This window comes from Triticum aestivum, chromosome 4A (genome assembly GCF_018294505.1).
Source record: "Triticum aestivum cultivar Chinese Spring chromosome 4A, IWGSC CS RefSeq v2.1, whole genome shotgun sequence".
Classification (NCBI taxonomy): domain Eukaryota; kingdom Viridiplantae; phylum Streptophyta; class Magnoliopsida; order Poales; family Poaceae; genus Triticum; species Triticum aestivum.
In genome coordinates this window covers 520,144,947-520,168,629 of record NC_057803.1, presented here as the reverse complement: position 1 = coordinate 520,168,629, position 23,683 = coordinate 520,144,947, and positions in this window count along the sequence as shown.

The window sequence follows — 23,683 nt, the reverse complement described above, 5'->3', positions numbered from 1 at the left end:
GGAACGTGATTTTCTTCCCGAATATGACCAGGAGACTTGGACCCTACGCCAAGGAAGCTTCGAGGTGGGCACGAGGTAGGGGGCGCGCCCTATACCCCCAGGCGCGCCCCCACCCTCGTGGGGCCACCGAAGCTCCACCGATGTACTTCTTCCTCCTATATATCTCCATATACCCAAAATACATCCGAGAGCACAATAGATCGGGAGTTCCGCCGCCAGAAGCCTCCGTAGCCACCGAAAGCCAATCTAGACCCGTTCCGGCACCCTGCCGGAGGGGGCAATCCTTATTCGGTGGCCATCTTTATCATCCCGGTGCTCTCCATGACGAGGAGGGAGTAGTTCTCCCTCGGGGCTGAGGGTATGTACCAGTAGCTATGTGTTTGATCTCTCTCTCTCTCTCTCATGTTCTTGAGGTGATACGATCTTGATGTATCGCGAGCTTTGCTATTATAGTTGGATCCTATGATATTTTCTCCCCCCTCTACTCACTTGTAATGAATTGAGTTTCCCCTTTGAAGTTATCTTATCGGATTGAGTCTTTAAAGATTTGAGAACACTTGATGTATGTCTTGCCGTGGATATCTGTGGTGACAATGGGATATCACGTGATTCACTTGATGTATGTTTTGGTGACCAACTTGCGGGTTCCGCCCATGAACCTATGCATAGGGGTTGGCACACGTTTTCGTCGTGATTCTCTGGTAGAACTTTGGGGCACTCTTTGAGGTCCTTTGTGTTGGTTGAATAGATGAATCTGAGATTGTGTGATGCATATCGTATAATCATGCCCACGGATACTTGAGGTGACATTGGAATATCTAGGTGATATTAGGGTTTTGGTTAATTTGTATCTTAAGGTGTTATTCTAGTACGAACTCTAGGGCTGTTTGTGACACTTATATGAATAGCCCAACAGATTGATTGGAAAGAATAACTTTGAGGTGGTTTCGTACCCTACCATAATCTCTTCGTTCATTCTCCGCTATTAGTGAGTGACTTTGGAGTGACTCTTTGTTGCATGTTGAGGGATAGTTTTATGATCCAATTATGTTAGTATTGTTGAGAGGACTTACACTAGCGAAAGTATGAACCCTAGGCCTTGTTTCCTAGCATTGCAATACCGTTTACGCTCACTTTTATCACTTGTTACCTTGCTGTTTTTATAATTTCAGATTACAAATACCTTTATCTACTATCCATATACCACTTGTATCACCATCTCTTCACCGAACTAGTGCACCTATACAATTTACCATTGTATTGGATGTGTTGGGGACACAAGAGACTCTTTGTTATTTGATTGCAGGGTTGATTGAGAGAGACCATCTTCATCCTACGCCTCCTACGGATTGATAAACCTTAGGTCATCCACTTGAGGGAAATTTGCTACTGTCCTACAGACCTCTGCACTTGGAGGCCCAACAACGTCCACACGAAGAAGGTTGTGTAGTAGACATCAAGCTCTTTTCTGGCGCTGTTGCCGGGGAGGTGAGTGCTTGAAGGTATATCTTTAGATCTTGCAATTGAGTCTTTTAGTTTCTTGTTTTATCACTAGTTTAGTTTATAAAAAAAACTATAAAAAATGGAATTGAGTTTGTCTCATACGCTTCACCTTTTTAATATCTTTCGTGAGTATGATGGAAAGGATAATTGTGCTCAAGTGCTAGAAGAAGAAATCTATAAAATGTTTGGCACTAAATATTTGAATGATGAGCATGATTGCAATGCTGTTAGTATGAATTCCTTTAATATCCATGATGCTAATGATATGCAAAGCCACAATCTTGGGGAAGCTATGTTTGATGAAGATGATATTTTTTGTCCCCCAAGTTTTGATGAGCAAATTTATTATGATGAAAGCATGCCTCCTATCTATGATGATTATTGTGATGACACGTATGCTTTAAAGAATAATGATAACCATGAAACTTGTCATCTTGATCTTAATTTTCAATCACATTATAGTTATTTTGTTGAGTTTGCTCCCACTATTATTCATGAGAAGAATTTTGCTTGTGTGGAGAGTAGTAAATTTTCTATGCTTGTAGATCATGAAAAGAATGCTTTAGGTACTGGTTATATTGTTGAATTCATTCATGATGCTATTGAAAATTATTATGAGGGAGGAACATATGCTTGTAGGAATTGTAATAATATCAAGTTTCCTCTCTGTGCTTAAAGTTTTGAAGTTATGCTTGTTTTGCCTTCCTATGCTAGTTGATTATTGTTCCCACAAGTTATTTGCTCATAAAATCCCTATGCATAGGAAGTATGTTAGACTTAAATGTGCTAGTCATATTCTTCATAATGCTCTCTTTATGTTTCAACATTTATCTTTTATGTGAGCATCGTTGAAATCATCATGCCTAGCTAGGGGCGTTAAATGATAGCGCTTGTTGGGAGGCAACCTAATTTTATTTTTGTTCCTTGATTTTTGCTCCTGTTTAGTAATAAATAATTCATCTAGCCTCTGTTTAGATGTGGTTTTATGTGTTTAATTAGTGTTTGTGCCAAGTACAATCTTTGGGAAGACTTGGGTGAAGTCTTGTTGATCATGCTGTGAAAAACAGAAACTTTAGCGATCACGAGAACTGCTGCCATTTTTATTTGGAGAGTGCTATTTAGTTAATTATTTTTACAGATGATTAATAGATAAATTCCTCAGGTCCAGCAATTTATTTGAGAATTTTATGAGTTCCAGAAGTATACATTTGATCCAGATTACTACATACTGTTCTGTTCTTGACAGATTCTGTTTTTCATGTGTTGTTTACTTATTTTGATGAATCTATGGCTAGTAAAATAGTTTATAAACCATAGAGAAGTTGTAATACATTAGGTTTAACACCAATATAAATAAAGAATGAGTTCATTACAGTACCTTAAAGTTGTGATTTACTTTCTTATACTAACGGAGCTTACGAGTTTTCTATTAAGTTTTGTGTTGTGAAGTTTTCAAGTTTTGGGTAAAGATTCGATGGACTATGGAATAAGGAGTGGCAAGAGCCTAAGATTGGGGATTCCCAAGGCACCCCAAGGTAATATTAAGGGACAACCAAAAGCCTAAGCTTGGGGATGCCCCGAAAGGCATCCCCTCTTTCGTCTTCATTCATCGGTAACTTTACTTGGAGCTATATTTTTATTTACCACATGATATGTGTTTTGCTTGGAGCGTCATTTTATTTTCTTTTGTTTTACTTGCTGTTTGAATAAAATAACAAGATCTGAAATTATTAAATGTTAGAGAGTCTTCACATAGTTGCATAATTATTCGACTACTCATTGATCTTCACTTATATCTTTCGAAGTAGTTTGTCATTTGCTCTGGTGCTTCACTTATATCTTTTAGAGCATGGTGGTAGTTTTATTTTGAAGAAATAGATGAACTCTCATGCTTCACTTAAATTATTTTGAGAGTCTTAATAGCATGGTAATTTGCTTAATAGTAACATGCTTGGTATTCAAGGTTTGTGAAACTTTCTTTTGAGTGTGTTGAATACTAAGAAAAGTTGGATGCTTGATAATTGTTTTGAGATATGGAGGTAGTAATATCAAAGTCATGCTAGTAGAGTAATTGTGAATTTGAGAAGTGCTTGAGTTAAAGTTTGCAAGTCCCGTAGCATGCACATATGGTAAACGTTATGCAACAAATTTGAAACATGAGGTGTTATTTGATTGTCCTCCTTATGAGTGGCGGTCGGGGACGAGCGATGGTCTTTTTGTACCAATCTATCCCCCTAGGAGCATGCGCGTAATACTTTGTTTTTTGATGGCTTGTAGATTTTTGCAATAAGTATATGAGTTCTTTATGACTAATGTTTAGTCCATGGATTATACGCACTCTCACCCTTCCATCATTGCTAGCCTCTACGGTACCGTGCATTGCCCTTTCTCACATTAAGAGTTGGTGCAAACTTCGCCGGTGCATCCAAACCCCGTGATATGATACGCTCTTTCACACATAAACCTCCTTATATCTTCCTCAAAACAGCCACCATACCTACCTATTATGGCATTTCCATAGGCATTCCGAGATATATTGCCATGCAACTTTCCACCATCCAGTTTATCATGACACATTCATCATTGTCATATTGCTTAGCATGATCATGTAGTTGACATAGTATTTGTGGCAAAGCCACCGTTCATAATTTTTTCATACTTGTCACTCTTGATTCATTGCATATTCCGATACACCGCCAGAGGCATCCATATAGAGTCATACTTTGTTCTAGTATTGAGTTGTAATCATTGAGTTGTAAATAAATAGAAGTGTGATGATCATCATTCAATAGAGCATTGTCCCAAAAAAAAGAGAAAGGCCAAAACAAAAAGAAGGCCCCAAAAAAGAAAATAAATAAAAAGGGGCAATGCTACTATCCTTTTTTTTCCACACTTGTGCTTCAAAGTAGCACCATGTTCTTCATATAGAGAGTCTCTTGAGTTATCACTTTCATATACTAGTGGGAATCTTCATTTTAGAACTTGGCTTGTATATTCCAACAATGGGCCTCCTCAAGTGCCCTAGGTCTTCGTGAGCAAGCAAGTTGGATGCACACCCACTTAGTTTCTTTTGTTGAGCTTTCATACATTTATAGCTCTAGTGCATCCGTTGCTTGGCAATCCCTACTCCTTGCATTAACATCAATCGATGGGCATCTCCATAGCCCATTGATTAGCCTCATTGATGTGAGTTTTTCTCCTTTTTGTCTTCTCCACATAACCCCCATCATTATATTCTGTTCCACCCATAGTGCTGTATCAATGGCTCACGCTTATGTATTGCGTGAAAGTTTATGAGTTGAAATTATTAAGGTATGAAACAATTGCTTGGCTTGTCATCGGGGTTGTGCATGATGAGAGCATTCTTGTGTGACGAAAATGGAGCATGACTAAACTATATGATTTCGTAGGGATGAACTTTCTTTGGCCATGTTACTTTAAGAAAACATAATTGCTTTGTTGGTTTGCTTGAAGTATTATTATTATCTATGTCAATATGAAATTTTGTCTTGAATCTTCCTAATCTGAATATTCATACCACAATTAAGAAGATTTGCATTGAAATTATGCCAAGTAGCACTCCGCATCAAAAATTCTCTTTTTATCATTTACCTACTCGAGGACGAGCAGGAATTAAGCTTGGGGATGCCTGATACGTCTCCAACATCTATAATTTTTGATTGCTCCATGCTATATTATCTACTGTTTTGGACTATATTGGGCTTTATTTTCCACTTTTATATTATTTTTGGGACTAACCTATTAACCGGAGGCCCAACCCAGAATTGCTGTTTTTTGCCTATTTCAGTGTTTCGAATAAACGGAATATCAAATGGAGTCCAAACGGAATAAACCTTTCTGGAACGTGATTTTCTTCCCGAATATGACCCAGGAGACTTGGACCCTACGCCAAGGAAGCTTCGAGGTGGGCACGAGGTAGGGGGCGCGCCCTATACCCCCAGGCGCGCCCCCACCCTCGTGGGGCCACCGAAGCTCCACCGACGTACTTCTTCCTCCTATATATTTCCATATACCCTAAAAACATCCGAGAGCACAATAGATCGGGAGTTCCGCCGCCAGAAGCCTCCGTAGCCACCGAAAGCCAATTTAGACCCGTTCCGGCACCCTGCCGGAGGGGGCAATCCTTATCCGGTGGCCATCTTCATCATCCCGGTGCTCTCCATGATGAGGAGGGAGTAGTTCTCCCTCGGGGCTGAGGGTATGTACCAGTAGCTATGTGTTTGATCTCTCTCTCTCTCTCTCTCGTGTTCTTGAGGTGATACGATCTTAATGTATCGCGAGCTTTGCTATTATAGTTGGATCCTATGATGTCCCCCCCCCCTCTACTCTCTTGTATTGAATTGAGTTTCCCCTTTGAAGTTATCTTATCGGATTGAAGATTTGAGAACACTTGATGTATGTCTTGCCGTGGATATCTGTGGTGACAATGGGATATCACATGATTCACTTGATGTATGTTTTGGTGACCAACTTGCGGATTCCGCCCATGAACCTATGCATAGGGGTTGGCACACATTTTCGTCGTGATTCTCCGGTAGAACTTTGAGGCACTCTTTGAGGTCCTTTGTGTTGGTTGAATAGATGAATCTGAGATTGTGTGATGCATATCATATAATCATGCCCACGGATACTTGAGGTGACATTGGAGTATCTAGGTGACATTAGGGTTTTGGTTGATTTGTATCTTAAGGTGTTATTCTAGTATGAACTCTAGGGCTGTTTGTGACACTTATAGGAATAGCCCAACGGATTGATTGGAAATAATAACTTTGAGGTGGTTTCGTACCCTACCATAATCTCTTCGTTCGTTCTCCGCTATTAGTGACTTTGGAGTGACTCTTTGTTGCATGTTGAGGGATAGTTTTATGATCCAATTATGTTAGTATTGTTGAGAGGACTTACACTAGCGAAGGTATGAACCCTAGGCCTTGTTTCCTAGCATTGCAATACCGTTTACGCTCACTTTTATCACTTGTTACCTTGCTGTTTTTATAATTTCAGATTACAAATACCTTTATCTACTATCCATATACCACTTGTATCACTATCTCTTCGCCGAATTAGTGCACCTATACAATTTACCATTGTATTGGGTGTGTTGGGGACACAAGAGAATCTTTGTTATTTGGTTGCACGGTTGCTTGAGAGAGACCATCTTCATCCTACGCCTCCTATGGATTGATAAACCTTAGGTCATCCACTTGAGAGAAATTTGCTACTGTCCTACAAACCTCTGCAGTTGGAGGCCCAACTACGTCTACAAGAAGAGGGTTGTGTAGTAGACATCATCTGTCAGTGAAGTTCTTCCAAACCTTCTGGACTGCCATAAAACCAAAGGTCATGGCCCTCTTTGAGGAGTTCTATGTGGGCTCCATTGACCTCCATTGCCTTAACTACGGGATCATCACATTGATCCCCAAGGTTCCTGGTGCCTCGGACATCCGTCAGTTTCGACCGATCACGATGATCAATGTGATCTTCCGGATTCTAGCAAAGGGGGTACGCCAATAGGATGGCCCCTTTGGCTGACCGCATCACCCACCCGGATCAGTCCGCCTTCATCCAAGGCCGGTATATCCTGGATGGGGTCCTTGTCTTTCACGAAGTTCTGCATGAGGTCCGGTCCAAAAACCTTAGAGCAGTCTTCCTAAAAATCGACTTCCACAAGGCCTACGACATGGTTAGCTGGTCCTTCCTTCGGGAAGTGTTGCTCAGGAAAGGGTTCGACAATTGCCATGTCACCCGAGTCATGCAGATGGTGACCTCTGGCGCACCGCGATGAACATTAATGGGGAGATCGGGCCCTATTTCCCCACCTTATGTGGGGTCAGACAGGGGACCCATTTTCTCTGTTTCTGTTCAATATGGTGGTCGACGCCCTGGCCTCGATCCTTGATAGGGCTAAGGCCGCTGGCCACATCCACGGCATAGTCCCGCACCTAGTGGAGGGAGGTGGTGTCTCCCTCCTCCAATATGCCGACGACACCATTATCATGGTGCAAGGCTCGGCGGCCGATATTACGAACCTGAAATTCCTATTGCTGTGCTTCCAGCAGCTGTCGGGTCTCAAAATAAACTTTGATAAGAGCGAGGTTACGGTTCTTGGCTACTCTCCCTCCGAAAGCCAGATATTGCTAACCGACTCAACTGTCGGCTTGGGTCGTTCCCAACCACCTACCTGGGGATCCCCATTAGTGACTCTCGACTCTCCGTGGCGGATCTGAGGCCCTCAGTGCTCAAGCTACATCACCGTATTGAGCCTTGGCAGGGCCGTTGGTTGTCTAAGGCGGCACGGACAATCCTCATCAACTCGTCCCTGTCCAGCCTCCTCCTATTCATCATGATTTTCTACAGCCTTCCCGAAATGCTGCACCATGAGACCGGCTCAGTCCAAACACGCTTCTACTGGGCCGGCAAGGGTGATAAGCAGAAATACCATATGGTTCGCTAGACCAACATCTGCAAGCCTAGGGCCCAAGGCGGCCTCGGCATCATGTCCTCCAAACGTATGAACCTGGCTCTCCTGCTCTGGCACAATGCGAATGGCAAGGGTGGCATGTGGTTGCAAATCATCCGGAACAAATACTTGTGCGACCAACCCCTTGACTTTTGCCTTAGGATGGTAGGCTCCCAGTTCTGTCAGTCCATCATCCAGCTACTCCCAGTTCTCCGCATCGGGACCTCCATCACGGTTGGCTCTGGGACAACCACCCTATTTTGGTTCGACCGGTGGGCTGGGGACTCCCCCTTTGCTGCCAGGTTCCCAGATCTTTTCTCCATTGCGGTGGAGCCTAGGATCTCCGTCGAGTTGGCCCTTATTGACTTAGGGCATCTCGCATTCCGGCGGCCATTTGGGCCCTCGAAAATCGCCACCTGGCATGAACTTCTGGAGACCGTCGCTCTCCATGAGCCTGATCTGGCGCAGCCCCATGATCGCTTGTCCCGGCGTCTCGAGCCCTCAGGCCAGTTCTCCACGAAATCCCTTTACCAGGCCATTGCCCCCTCCACTGCCCCAGCGGCCCTTGAGGTGATCTGGGCTATCCGTGTGCCAAGATCCGAATCTTCATGTGGCAATGGACCCGCGACGGACTTCCCTCCCGCGTGGAGCGGTTAAAACGGCATGGCCCGGGCAATGGGATTTTCCCCCTATGTGGGACTGAGGAAATCTCGAATCACATCTTCTTCTCGTGCGTCTCCGCCCAGTTCCTCTGGGGCTGCCTCCGTGAGGTTGTCAGCGGCAGCTGGTGTAATACCAACTTCCCTGACCTCCTCACTGAGGTCCAGGCTTCCGCCCTGTCGGGCCGCCACATTAGGTGGCTGCTCATTGCGGTTCTTGCTTGGATGTTTTGGAAAGTGCGTAATAAGCTTGTCATCTAGCGAGTCCCTCTTCGACGTGCCACTGGCAGGATTTTTGAAATGTGTGGTTATTTGCAGCTCTAGTGGCCACTTAGCCGTCACCAGGACCGGGACACCATCAACACCATCATTGCCGACCTCCGTGTGATGGCTCTCCGCTTGGCGCCACCGCTTCCTCCACCACCACCTGAGCCGAATTAGCTTCTTACTGTTGTTGCAGTTTATCCACCTTTGTTTTCATTTTCAGGGCTTCTTGAGCTGTGCCCTCAGCAGAACCCTCTTGTACTCTGTTGTGCGACTCTCTGTGTGTGGGTGAACCTATGTGTTACTTTGTGGGTGTGGTGCTTTGCTTTATATTTTAATGTCTTCAGTTTTGAGTACTTGCCTTGCCTGCTCCGCCAATTTGCTCCCATGGGTGCTGCCAACAACGTGGTGCCTACATGCTCTTATATCGTGCATGGTCATCTTTTTTTTGAGTAATCGTGCATGTTTATCCATGTCAATTTGCTGCGGTTGGGCTCAGACTATCAATTCAATTCCAGCACGAGCAGCGAACCAACTTCTGGTTGAGATGGTTAGGTGGACAGTGATATCCCCAACCCACCAGGGTTCAAAGCCTGGTGCTCCCATTTATCCTGGATTTATTTTAGGAATTCCGGCGATACGCTTTTAGTGGGAGGAGACGTTACCATCGACTACGAGGCGCTTACGATGACTTCGTAAAATCTCAAGATGATATGCCGGCTCAGTCTCTCAGAGGTGCTCATAGGGGTAGGATGTGCGTGTGTGCGTTCATAGGGATGAATATATGCGCGTTTATATGAGCGCTTGCGTCTGTATTGTGTTCAAAAAAAATTCCAGCACGAGCATTGACAGAATTTGGACCGTATACGCAACGTTCGTTTTCTTTTTCTTTTGCAACATAATATGTGTCTCATTTATATCATAAGGACCATGGTACAAGCCACATAAACACCGACATGCAAAACTGAACAGATAGTAGAACGCTAGTCTTTCCACAAAGAAATACCAACCAAGAAAAAAAATTACAATCAAGACCGAAGAATCCTTGAGCTTGACATCATCGCCCGTCACCTGCCTTCGACACCACCACAACAGCTAATAATGGATCGCCTCCTCACCCGAACTCGACGCGACTCCGTCGCTGATATGCAACTTTGCGGATCTTCAAGGTGGCTCACCAAAGACGAAGTCATTGCCGTGGAACGAATTAGACCGGAGCAACACCCCGGACATGCAATCAAACTCCAGATCTGGCACCTCACACGGCTAAAATGTCGAAGGAGAAAACCATACCTACCAGCCACGAACCACGAACCCAACAAACGATCCACCATATTCCAGATGTCGTTGATGCAGATCACAATCTGCATCCACTCTTTGACTACCTCCCAAGCTCCACGCCGGTGCTGGAGCAAACACCGTCGCAACGACGGAGCCCGAAGACAGAAGTCCACCACTGTCGCCGCCACGCCATCCTTACTTGAATAGACTAATTTCCAAATCCACCCTGAACCATATGACCGATTGCCTTGTTGGGGAGGGATTTGAAGCTTCTTTATTCAGCACCTCCATCGCCGCCATGAATCCAAGACGATGAACAACCGACAAACCTAATCTACTGGGATGGAGCCACTTGCCCCTTCAGCCCCCATCTCCGAACAGTATCACAGGTAATGTAACTGTGTAAAGTATATCGTATATGCCCGTGATCACCTCCCGAAGTGATCACAACCCAGTAGTATAGCATGGCAGACGGACAAGAGTGTAGGGCCACTGATGGAACACTAGCATCCTATACTAAGCAGTAGGATAGCAGGTAAAGGTAACAACAATAGTAGCAAGGACAGGCTATGCAGCAGTATAGGATTAACTAAAAGCAGTAACATGCTACACTACTCTAATGCAAGCAGTATAGAGTAGAATAGGCGATATCTGGTGATCAAGGGGGGGGGGCTTGCCTGGTTGCTCTGGCAAGAGAGAGGAGTCGTCAACTCTGTAGTCGAACTGGTCAGCAGCAGCGTCGGTCTCGTAGTCTACCGGAGAGAAGAGGGGGAAGAAATAATGAATACAGAGCAAACAAAGCATCACAAAATATAACAGGGCAATACGCGATGTTCGGTGTGCCCTAACGCGGTAGTAGGTGATACCGGTGAAGGGGGGAAAACATCCGGGAAAGTATTCCCGGTGTTTCGTGTTTTCTGACAGATGAACCAGAGGCGGAAAGTTGCGGGTTTGATATGTTAGGGGTGTGTGGTGGATGAACGGGCTACATATTCGGGTTCGTCTCGTCGTTCTGAGCAACTTTCATGTACAAAGTTTTTTCATCTGAGCTACTGTTTATTTTATATTAATTTTAAAAGATTAAAATCATTTTTAGCATTTATTTAATTATTTTAATCCAACATTATCCAGAACAGTGCACGCCGACGTCAGCATGACGTCAGCAGTCAACAGAGGCGTTGACTGGTCAACTGACGTGTGGGTCCCGTTTGTCATTGACTGTTTAGTCTAATTAATGTTTAACTAATCTAATTACTGTTTAATTAAACTAATTAGTTAATTAGGTTAATCTAATTATGATTAATTAACTTAATTAATTCATTAATTAATTAATTAATTTAATAATTATTTATTTATTTAATTATTTTTATTAATATATATTTTTTAAACGTTTCTGGGGCTGGGGCCCCCATGCCAGTGGCCTAGAGGGGGCATAGCGGGCGTGGGTTCACAGGCGTCAGGCGCCGGGTGCGGGCGCACCCGAGCGGTCGCTGGGCGACGGGCACCAGCCCGCCCGGCAAGGCACATCGGGGCGAGGCCATGGCCGGCTGCGGGCGCGGGAGTAGCACGGAAGGGGGCTGCGGGCGAGGCCAGGGCGAGTGGGGGCGCGGTCGGAGCCGAGGCCAGGGGCTCCAGCGTGGGCACGCGCGGGGGGTGATGGCGGGCGCGGCGAACTCGGCAGGTCGCCAAGGCAGGGGAGGCTGGTGTCCACGGCGAGTGCGGGCCGGGGCGCGGTGACCGCGGGCGGTGGCGAATGGGGGTGAGGTCGGGGCGGTGACCGCGAAGCACGGGGCGACGTGAGTGCGTGCACGGGACGCACGTCGAGGCGAGGGAGAGAGAGGGGGCCGGGGCCTCACCAGGTGCCTGCAGGGAACGAGGCAGTGGGCGTGATGGAGGTCGGGGAGGGCCGACGAGGGAGATCCGGCGGAGTGGGTGGCAGTTCGGCGGGGGAGCGTTCTGGCGAGATCCGTGGAGCTTCGGGCGGCGCCAGGCGTGCGGCGAGGGAGGTGCGGTCGAGGAGGCCGGCGAGGTGGCGCGGGCGGCGATTGGCGTGGCGAGCGTCGGGCGGTGGAGTCGGGGGTTCCAGGCGGCGGTGGCCTCCCCTGGATCCCGATCCAGATCGGGAGAGAGGAGGGGGGCGCGCGGGGTGGGGGGGAGGAGGCGTGCGGGGACGAGCGACGGGGTCAGGCCTCTCCCCGATCCAGATGGGATCGAGAGGAGAGGGGGGAGAGGGAGTGGCGTCGTGGGGAGGGGAAGTGGGTGACGGGGTGGTTAGGGTTTCGGGGGGGGGGGAATGGATAAGGCGAGGGGTGTGGCCGGTTGGGCCTGCGCCCGAATGGGCCGGCCAACAAGGCCAGTAGGCCGAGGGAGGGGGTTCCCTCTTTTTTTTGTTAGTTTCTTTCTTTTATTTATTTTCCTTTTCTGTTTTTATTTATTTTAAAATACTTAGGCAGTTTATAAAATTGTGTTTATTACACCATATTGACTTATGTAAAATATGGCATCTCCCGAACACTTTTGTTTTAAATTTTGAAAAACTTTTATTGTTTGCTTTGATTTTGAAATTTGAATTCGAACGGGATTGAATCATCGCGAGGTTTACAACAGTAAGAGTGGTGATGAGGCATCATTAGCAGAGGTTACTGTAGCTTGATTATCCGGGCGTCACAATTCTCCTCCACTACAAGAAATCTCATCCCGAGATTTAGGAGGGGGGTAAGGGGGAAGCATAGGTTACGAAATTCTAACGATTCTTCTCGGTCTTGGTTGCTCTTCTCGAAGTGGTCGATCCATAGCGCTGATGTCTTCATTCCTATGCATCAATGCATCATGATGAGGTTGTCGTCCTTTCTTCAGGAACTCCATCGTACTTACGATAATGATAAGGGGTAACTACTGAAGAACGGACCTTCAAGGTCAACTACCTAGCAGATAACTGAGAGAATGTGGTAGAAGTAACTCTCGAATAGATACTTAAGAAATTATCGAGAGTAAAGTAAGAAGGTACCATGAGAAGTTTCAAACGGGTAGACAGTCGTTCGATGTCTGAAACAACACGCGAAAGGGGTCCAAAGCAACGAGATTGAATATTGCATCTGTTTCCAGAATAGATCACTAGGAAGGTGGCTCGCGAATTACACACGAAGCCAAGCGTGAGTATTGACTTTGGGAAAGGGGGTACAGGAGGGTCAGGTTTCGATCCTGTGGAACTGTGGGTTATGGGCCCAACATGTGGGTTAAAAGTAGGAAAGGCAATGACGTCTTGCACAATCATGTAAGCAAGGCATGTTAGAGGATAGCCTGACAGTTATGTCGGCAACAATGTCGATACCAAGGGCGAGGGACGAAGAGAACCATCTTCCTGCTCGTTGAACGAGGCGGACCAATAGGCAAAGTTCTCGTCCATCGGTGGTTACCGGAATGTCATCACCAAAATAACAGGGTCTTTCTGACAGCATTGTACACCGAGGTGTTTACAAAAGTAGGAGAATATTACTGCTTAGATCTCATAGATCACAAGAAAGGTTAAACCAAACAATGGAAAGGAAGATATGATTATCGGATTTAACCAGATCAATGGAAAGGAAAAATGTGTTTAAACACATTTTCCAGGGGTATATCCTTCCCAAGGACAAGCAGATGATATCCATGACAGGATAGTAGGTAGAAAACCATTTTAGGTAAGGGGAGAAAATTTCATGACATTACCCATACAACGGTGTTAGGATAAATGATAAATAAAATTTAGCATCGTGCTTCAAATGTTCCTGTTGAAAATTGGAGTACCATTGACATGCTTCGAGATAGCATTGACATGGTCTTCAGGTGAAGATCGGACTTTGGAAACACGAAGGATCCATCAGGAATAACTTGTAGAATAAGTCTTACAATTTCCTCCAGGAAGAATGGTTGTCCTTGCAAAAGAAATTATAACGATAGGTCCTCCACCCAGGGGGGGGTGCTAGGCATGACATCATGTTACCGGGTCACGTAGAGATCAATGTTACAACTCTTGGAGATATGTCCCAACCATCATATCTGACCGAGATTCAGATCCGGTTGGTGTCAGGATACCTCAGACTTAGGATACCTGAGAAGAAAAAGGTGCAACGCAAATTGACGAGATCACATTGTAAGATTCTCGGGGAAATGAACTATGAAGTGATTTCCGTTATCAAGAGTCCATCATTAACCCAAGGAGAGGACAAGGAGGTGTCTGGTGAACTCAACGGCAATTCACCGAGATTCCCAAAAGATGGATGTCCACAATTAAGTGAACAAGGAGATAACATTTGTCAGATCAAATGATATAAGGAAGTATGCTCGAGGAAAACATACACAATTAAACATTGGTTGAAAGGTGCGCCCGAAATATGGGTTGGGTTGCACGACCAATGTCAGAATGGTGATGCAATAATCAATAGCCTAAGAATGAACTTTCGACCATTAACTTCAAAGAGATAGGGTTGCTAGAAGGAAAGAATCCAAACAACACCGTTCACTTGTTGGAATTAACACAGGGACCAAGAAAGAATGGTGATGGTGAGAAGTATTTCTATGTCAAGAATTCTCAAGAGGTGGAACAAATCTCAGAACATTCTTGACATAAAGGACGGTAATACTCCAAGGTAAAGAAGAACAATTGCTGGATAGCAAGGAAACCAAGGTACAACACAAATTGTGAACAAGTTTGTGTTGGGAGGGGGGGAGGCAAGAATGTTGCCGATGATAACTCGAATCATCGAGGGACAAGGATGGTATTTCTCATCATGAATTCAATTGATATCCTGGAAGAACTCATAAGGTTGATGAGGATCACGACACATTTGTCGACAGATTTCATGAAGAAGTAATCAATCAGCGACGACATCAAGTCCAAGGAATGATGAAGCCAAAAGTCATTGGAACCATGGGTACGACACAAACTCGAACTCAAGCTTGTTGTTTAAGGTGAAAGGGTATGACGAGGAAAATCGACGTAAGGTTAGTTCATCGTCGAAAATTGGTGCTCCGAGAATAAGGACCAGGTAGCACCGTTAGAATCGTCACGACAATGATATAGCCAAACAGGCTAGGAATGGCGTGATCGGGTACAAACTCGTACTTATAGAAGCTTACTGAAGAGTTGTTGAACCGTAGAGCGGACTCAGTTCAGTTATTGGTGTCTTTGAGTGTTCAATAACTCCGAGTTCGTGAAAAATTGGAATCAGTGGGAAGGTAGCACTTGATGAAGAACTCATAAAAAGTTATGCAGTTCCATGATAATCTCTAGATACCAGGGGGTAATACTCGACACAAGATCAAAGTAAAGGTTGGACTGGGGTATTAATCCGCAGAAGACCAATGTTTAAACTTGCCCGAGAAATGGGAACAAAGAAGAACAATATGGTCGAAACCATAACTACAAGGGGTCCAATTTAATAACACCGAAAGAATTACTCGAATGAGTAAATATTTGGCAAGAAGCTACCATGATAAGTTCCACATCAGGTCCATGGGCATGAACTCAGGGTTCAAGGTCGACTCCCACTTCTCCAATGCATACCCTTTCATTCACTTCTCGCTTTTGATGAAGTTATAGCATTGAAATTTTATCTGGCAAAATACAAGAAGAGTACGACTCGTGAAAACTTTCGAGTTCACACATATTGAGGAAGGCATAGGTTCAACCCATCGGGGCATCTTAGAATCATATACCAGAATCTTTAGAAGTAATTAACTCAAGCTCGAAGACAGAGCATGGTTAAGAAAGCAGAGGATACAATTTACCAAAGGCATTATGTATCAGAGGAAAGGCTCACAAGGTTATTGAATATGAAGGGCGTTGTCAGATAAAATCCAACAAAGGATCTGGTGGTCCACAAGGGATCTGACGTGAGCATCGGTACTCAACTAGAGGAAGAAGATTGCAAGGAGATCAGATTATAGAAACAACTGACTAATCCCGAGCTCAAATGCAAAGGAATTATGATCTCCAAATTAAGGGAACAGAAGCAATGTCCTGATTAGGGGTGGATAAGTTGAATAGCCTTAGGGGTACTATCGACGGCATTTGGATTGGTTGAGAACCAGCTCATGTTAAAAATGACGTCTGAGCCGGAAAGATAATTTAAAAGGATCAACTGATGATTGCGTGCATTCGCACTCATGTTGAATCAAAAGGATCAAAATGACGATGCCTAAGGATACTAACGAATATTGCCAGACATATGGAAAGCATCCATCATGCAAGTAGACAAGTATGACAGAGCAATAAGCTACTAAGGATTTTTGGAGGATCGAATAGTATTTCGAAGATCATTGTGAAACACATGAACAACTGGGGGATGAGCGGATACTCGATAAGTGCGAGAATTATCCATAGGGGTATTCAGGTGACAAAGAACAGCAAGGCGATAAGCTCAAAGGATTATCGAAACAACGACGAGTGTTTCGAGGTATCTGGTAATAACAAGACCAACTGGGGATGAATGTAATAATAACAACTGCAAGTAGTTATCCATTAGGGTTGACGGTGGAAGGGGAATTGCAAATGCGATGAACATAAGTTCTCGGGTTAACAACGGAGAGTATCTTCAGGGTCTTCACGTGCCGCAGACGATCATCATTAATAAGGGGCTCTCCGGGTGAAAGTGATAACGAGATCCTAATGTTAGATTTGGCAAAAATCATTTAACCCGAATAGAAGAGAGATCAGAGTCCCAGAGTAAGGTGGAGGAGTAAAAGATCCTAATACCACCCAATGGCGACGTGGGCCCATGGGCCACACAGCCAAGTTAGTAAAAGTTCTGTAAAGTCTAGACTCGACTTCGGCCAAGGAGTATGGAAGGGGGATTCCTACAGGCAGTCGGCTCTGATACCAACTTGTGACGCCCCCAATTTAATCGTACACTAATCATGCACGCAAATGTGTACGATCAAGATCAGGGACTCACGGGAAGATATCACAACACAACTCTAAAACATAAATAAGTCATACAAGCATCATAATACAAGCCAGGGGCCTCGAGGGCTCGAATACAAGTGCTCGATCATAGACGAGTCAGCGGAAGCAACACTATCTGAGTACAGACATAAGTTAAACAAGTTTGCCTTAAGAAGGCTAGCACAAACTGGGATACAGATCGAAAGAGGCGCAGGCCTCCTGCCTGGGATCCTCCTAACTACTCCTGGACGTCGTCAGCGGGCTGCACGTAGTAGTAGGCACCTCCGGTGTAGTAGGGGTCGTCGTCGACGGTGGCGTCTGGCTCCAGGGCTCCAGCATCTGGTTGCGACAACCAGGTAGAAGGGAAAGGGGAAAAAGAGGGAGAAAAGCAACCGTGAGTACTCATCCAAAGTACTCGCAAGCAAGGAACTACACTACATATGCATGGGTATATGTGTAAAGGGCCATATCAGTGGACTGAACTGCAGAATGCCAGAATAAGAGGGGGGATAGCTAGTCCTATCGAAGACTACGCTTCTGGCAGCCTCCGTCTTGCAGCATGTAGAAGAGAGTAGATTGAAGTCCTCCAAGTAGCATCTCCAAGTAGAATCTCCAAATAGCATCTCCAAGTAGCATCTCCAGTAGCATCGCATAGCATAACCCTACCCGGCGATCCTCCCCTCGTCGCCCTGTGGAAAAGCGATCACCGGGTTGTCTGTGGAACTTGGAAGGGTGTGTTTTATTAAGTATCCGGTTCTAGTTGTCATAAGGTCAAGGTACAACTCCAAGTCGTCCTGTTACCGAAGATCACGGCTATTCGAATAGATTAACTTCCCTGCAGGGGTGCACCAACTTACCCAACACGCTTGATCCCATTTGGCCGGACACACTTTCCTGGGTCATGCCCGGCCGCGGAAGATCAACACGTCGCAGCCCCACCTAGGCACAACAGAGAGGCCAGCACGCCGGTCTAAACCTAAGCGCGCAGGGGTCTGGGCCCATCGCCCTGAGCACACCTGCACGTTGCGTGGGCGGCCGAAAGCAGACCTAGCCTAGTGGCGTTCCAGTCCAATTTGGCGCGCGCCGCTCCGTCGCTGACGTCTGAAGTGCTTCGGCTGATACCACGACGCCGGGATACCCATAACTACTCCCACGTAGATGGTTAGTGCGTATAGGCTCGTAGCCAACTCAGATCAAATACCAAGATCTCGTTAAGCGTGTTAAATATCCGCGAACGCCGAACAGGGCCAGGCCCACCTGTCTCCTAGGTGGTCTCAACCTGCCCTGTCGCTCCGCCACAAAGTAACAGTCGGGGGCCGTCGGGAACCCAGGCCCACCTCTACCGGGATGGAGCCACCTGCCCCTTCAGCCCCCATCTCCGAACAGTATCACAGGTAATGTAACTGTGTAAAGTATATCGTATATGCCCGTGATCACCTCCCGAAGTGATCACAGCCCAGTAGTATAGCATGGCAGACGGACAAGAGTGTAGGGCCACTGATGGAACACTAGCATCCTATACTAAGCAGTAGGATAGCAGGTAAAGGTAACAACAATAGTAGCAAGGACAGGCTATGCAGCAGTATAGGATTAACTGAAAGCAGTAACATGCTACACTACTCTAATGCAAGCAGTATAGAGTAGAATAGGCGATATCTGGTGATCAAGGGGGGGGGCTTGCCTGGTTGCTCTGGCAAGAGAGAGGAGTCGTCAACTCCGTAGTCGAACTGGTCAGCAGCAGCGTCGGTCTCGTAGTCTACCGGAGAGAAGAGGGGGAAGAAATAATGAATACAGAGCAAACAAAGCATCACAAAATATAACAAGGCAATACGCGATGTTCGGTGTGCCCTAACGCGGTAGTAGGTGATACCGGTGAAGGGGGGGAAAACATCCGGGAAAGTATTCCCGGTGTTTCGTGTTTTCTGACAGATGAACCGGAGGGGGAAAGTTGCGGGTTTGATATGTTAGGGGTGTGTGGTGGACGAACGGGCTACGTATCCGGGTTCGTCTCGTCGTTCTGAGCAACTTTCATGTACAAAGTTTTTTCATCTGAGCTACGGTTTATTTTATATTAATTTTAAAAGATTAAAATCATTTTTAGCATTTATTTAATTATTTTAATCCAACATTATCCAGAACAGTGCACGCTGACGTCAGCATGACGTCAGCAGTCAACAGAGGCGTTGACTGGTCAACTGACGTGTGGGTCCCGTTTGTCATTGACTGTTTAGTCTAATTAATGTTTAACTAATCTAATTACTGTTTAATTAAACTAATTAGTTAATTAGGTTAATCTAATTATGATTAATTAACTTAATTAATTCCTTAATTAATTAATTAATTTAATAATTATTTATTTAATTAATTATTTTTGTTAATATATATATTTTTAAACGTTTCTGGGGCTGGGGCCCCCATGCCAGTGGCCTAGAGGGGCCATAGCGGGCGTGGGTTCACAGGCGTCGGGCGCCGGGTGCGGGCGCACCCGAGCGGTCGCTGGGCGACGGGCACCAGCCCGCCCGGCAAGGCACATCGGGGCGAGGCCATGGCCGGCTGCGGGCGCGGGAGCAGCACAGAAGGGGGCTGCGGGCGAGGCCAGGGCGAGTGGGAGCGCGGTCGGAGCCGAGGCCAGGGGCTCCAGCGTGGGCACGCGCGGGGGGTGATGGCGGGCGCGGCGAACTCGGCAGGTCGCCAAGGCAGGGGAGGCTGGTGGCCACGGCGAGCGCGGGCCGGGGCGCGGTGACCGCGGGCGGTGGCGAACGGGGGTGAGGTCGGGGCGGTGACCGCGAAGCACGGGGCCACGTGAGTGCGTGCACGGGACGCACGTCGAGGCGAGGGAGAGAGAGGGGGCCGGGGCCTCACCAGGTGCCTGCAGGGAACGAGGCAGTGGGCGTGATGGAGGTCGGGGAGGGCCGACGAGGGAGATCCGGCGGAGCGGGTGGCAGTTCGGCGGGGGAGCGTTCCGGCGAGATCCATGGAGCTTTGGGCGGCGCCAGGCGTGCGGCGAGGGAGGTGTGGTTGAGGCGGCCGGCGAGGTGGCACGGGCGGCGATTGGCGTGGCGAGCGTCGGGCGGTGGAGTCGGGGGTTCCAGGCGACGGTGGCCTCCCCTGGATCCCGATCCAGATCGGGAGAGAGGAGGGGGGCGCGCGGGGTGGGGGGGAGGAGGCGTGCGGGGACGGGCGACGGGGTCAGGCCTCTCCCCGATCCAGATGGGATCGAGAGGAGAGGGGGGAGAGGGAGTGGCGTCGTGGGGAGGGGAAGTGGGTGACGGGGTGGTTAGGGTTTCGGGGGGGGGGGAATGGATAAGGGGAGGGGGTGGCCGGTTGGGCCTGCGCCCGAATGGGCCGGCCAACGAGGCCAGTAGGCCGAGGGAGGGGGTTCCCTCTTTTTTTTGTTAGTTTCTTTCTTTTATTTATTTTCCTTTTCTGTTTTTATTTATTTTAAAATACTTAGGCAGTTTATAAAATTGTGTTTATTACACCATATTGACTTATGTAAAATATGGCATCTCCCGAACACTTTTGTTTTAAATTTTGAAAAACTTTTATTGTTTGCTTTGATTTTGAAATTTGAATTCGAACGGGATTGAATCATCGCGAGGTTTACAACAGTAAGAGTGGTGATGAGGCATCATTAGCAGAGGTTACTGTAGCTTGATTATCCGGGCGTCACAATTCTCCTCCACTACAAGAAATCTCGTCCCGAGATTTAGGAGGGGAGTAAGGGGGAAGAATAGGTTACGAAATTCTAACGATTCTTCTCGGTCTTGGTTGCTCTTCTCGAAGTGGTCGATCCATAGCGCTGATGTCTTCATTCCTATGCATCAATGCATCATGATGAGGTTGTCGTCCTTTCTTCAGGAACTCCATCGTACTTACGATAATGATAAGGGGTAACTACTGAAGAACGGACCTTCAAGGTCAACTACCTAGCAGATAACTGAGAGAATGTGGTAGAAGTAACTCTCAAATAGATACTTAAGAAATTATCGAGAGTAAAGTAAGAAGGTACCATGAGAAGTTTCAAACGGGTAGGCAGTCGTTCGATGTCTGAAACAACACGCGAAAGGGGTCCAAAGCAACGAGATTGAATATTGCATCTGTTTCCAGAATAGATCACTAGGAAGGTGGCTCGCGAATTACACACGAAGCCAAGCGTGAGTATTGACTTTGGGAAAGGGGGTACAGGAGGGTCAGGTTTCGATCCTGTGGAACTGTGGGTTATGGGCCCACCATGTGGGTTAAAAGTAGGAAAGGCAATGACGTCTTGCACAATCATGTAAGCAAGGCATGTTAGAGGATAGCCTGACAGTTATGTCAGCAACAATGTCGGTACCAAGGGCGAGGGACGAAGAGAACCATCTTCCTGCTCGTTGAACGAGGCGGACCAATAGGCAAAGTTCTCGTCCATCGGTGGTTACCGGAATGTCATCACCAAAATAACAGGGTCTTTCTGACAGCATTGTACACCGAGGTGTTTACAAAAGTAGGAGAATATTACTGCTTAGATCTCATAGATCACAAGAAAGGTTAAACCAAACAATGGAAAGGAAGATATGATTATCGGATTTAACCAGATCAATGGAAAGGAAAAATGTGTTTAAACACATTTTCCAGGGGTATATCCTTCCCAAGGACAAGCAGATGATATCCATGACAGGATAGTAGGTAGAAAACCATTTTAGGTAAGGGGAGAAAATTTCATGACATTACCCATACAACGGTGTTAGGATAAATGATAAATAAAATTTAGCATCGTGCTTCAAATGTTCCTGTTGAAAATCGGAGTACCATTGACATGCTTCGAGATAGCATTGACATGGTCTTCAGGTGAAGATCAGACTTTGGAAACACGAAGGATCCATCAGGAATAACTTGTAGAATAAGTCTTACAATTTCCTCCAGGAAGAATGGTTGTCCTTGCAAAAGAAATTATAACGATAGGTCCTCCACCCAGGGGGGGGGGGTGCTAGGCATGACATCATGTTACCGGGTCACGTAGAGATCAATGTTACAACTCTTGGAGATATGTCCCAACCATCATATCTGACCGAGATTCAGATCCGGTTGGTGTCAGGATACCTCAGACTTAGGATACCTGAGAAGAAAAAGGTGCAACGCAAATTGACGAGATCACATTGTAAGATTCTCGGGGAAATGAACTATGAAGTGATTTCCGTTATCAAGAGTCCATCATTAACCCAAGGAGAGGACAAGGAGGTGTCTGGTGAACTCAACGGCAATTCACCGAGATTCCCAAAAGATGGATGTCCACAATTAAGTGAACAAGGAGATAACATTTGTCAGATCAAATGATATAAGGAAGTATGCTCGAGGAAAACATACACAATTAAACATTGGTTGAAAGGTGCGCCCGAAATATGGGTTGGGTTGCACGACCAATGTCAGAATGGTGATGCAATAATCAATAGCCTAAGAATGAACTTTCGACCATTAACTTCAAAGAGATAGGGTTGCTAGAAGGAAAGAATCCAAACAACACCGTTCACTTGTTGGAATTAACACAGGGACCAAGAAAGAATGGTGATGGTGAGAAGTATTTCTATGTCAAGAATTCTCAAGAGGTGGAACAAATCTCAGAACATTCTTGACATAAAGGACGGTAATACTCCAAGGTAAAGAAGAACAATTGCTGGATAGCAAGGAAACCAAGGTACAACACAAATTGTGAACAAGTTTGTGTTGGGAGGGGGGGGGGAGGCAAGAATGTTGCCGATGATAACTCGAATCATCGAGGGACAAGGATGGTATTTCTCATCATGAATTCAATTGATATCCTGGAAGAACTCATAAGGTTGATGAGGATCACGACACATTTGTCGACAGATTTCATGAAGAAGTAATCAATCAGCGACGACATCAAGTCCAAGGAATGATGAAGCCAAAAGTCATTGGAACCATGGGTACGACACAAACTCGAACTCAAGCTTGTTGTTTAAGGTGAAAGGGTATGACGAGGAAAATCGACGTAAGGTTAGTTCATCGTCGAAAATTGGTGCTCCGAGAATAAGGACCAGGTAGCACCGTTAGAATCGTCACGACAATGATATAGCCAAACAGGCTAGGAATGGCGTGATCGGGTACAAACTCATACTTATAGAAGCTTACTGAAGAGTTGTTGAACCGTAGAGCGGACTCAGTTCAGTTATTGGTGTCTTCGAGTGTTCAATAACTCCGAGTTCGTGAAAAATTGGAATCAGTGGGAAGGTAGCACTTGATGAAGAACTCATAAAAAGTTATGCAGTTCCATGATAATCTCGAGATACCAGGGGGTAATACTCGACACAAGATCAAAGTAAAGGTTGGACTGGGGTATTAATCCGCAGAAGACCAATGTTTAAACTTGCCCGAGAAATGGGAACAAAGAAGAACAATATGGTCGAAACCATAACTACAAGGGGTCCAATTTAATAACACCGAAAGAATTACTCGAATGAGTAAATATTTGGCAAGAAGCTACCATGATAAGTTCCACATCAGGCCCATGGGCATGAACTCAGGGTTCAAGGTCGACTCCCACTTCTCCAATGCATACCCTTTCATTCACTTCTC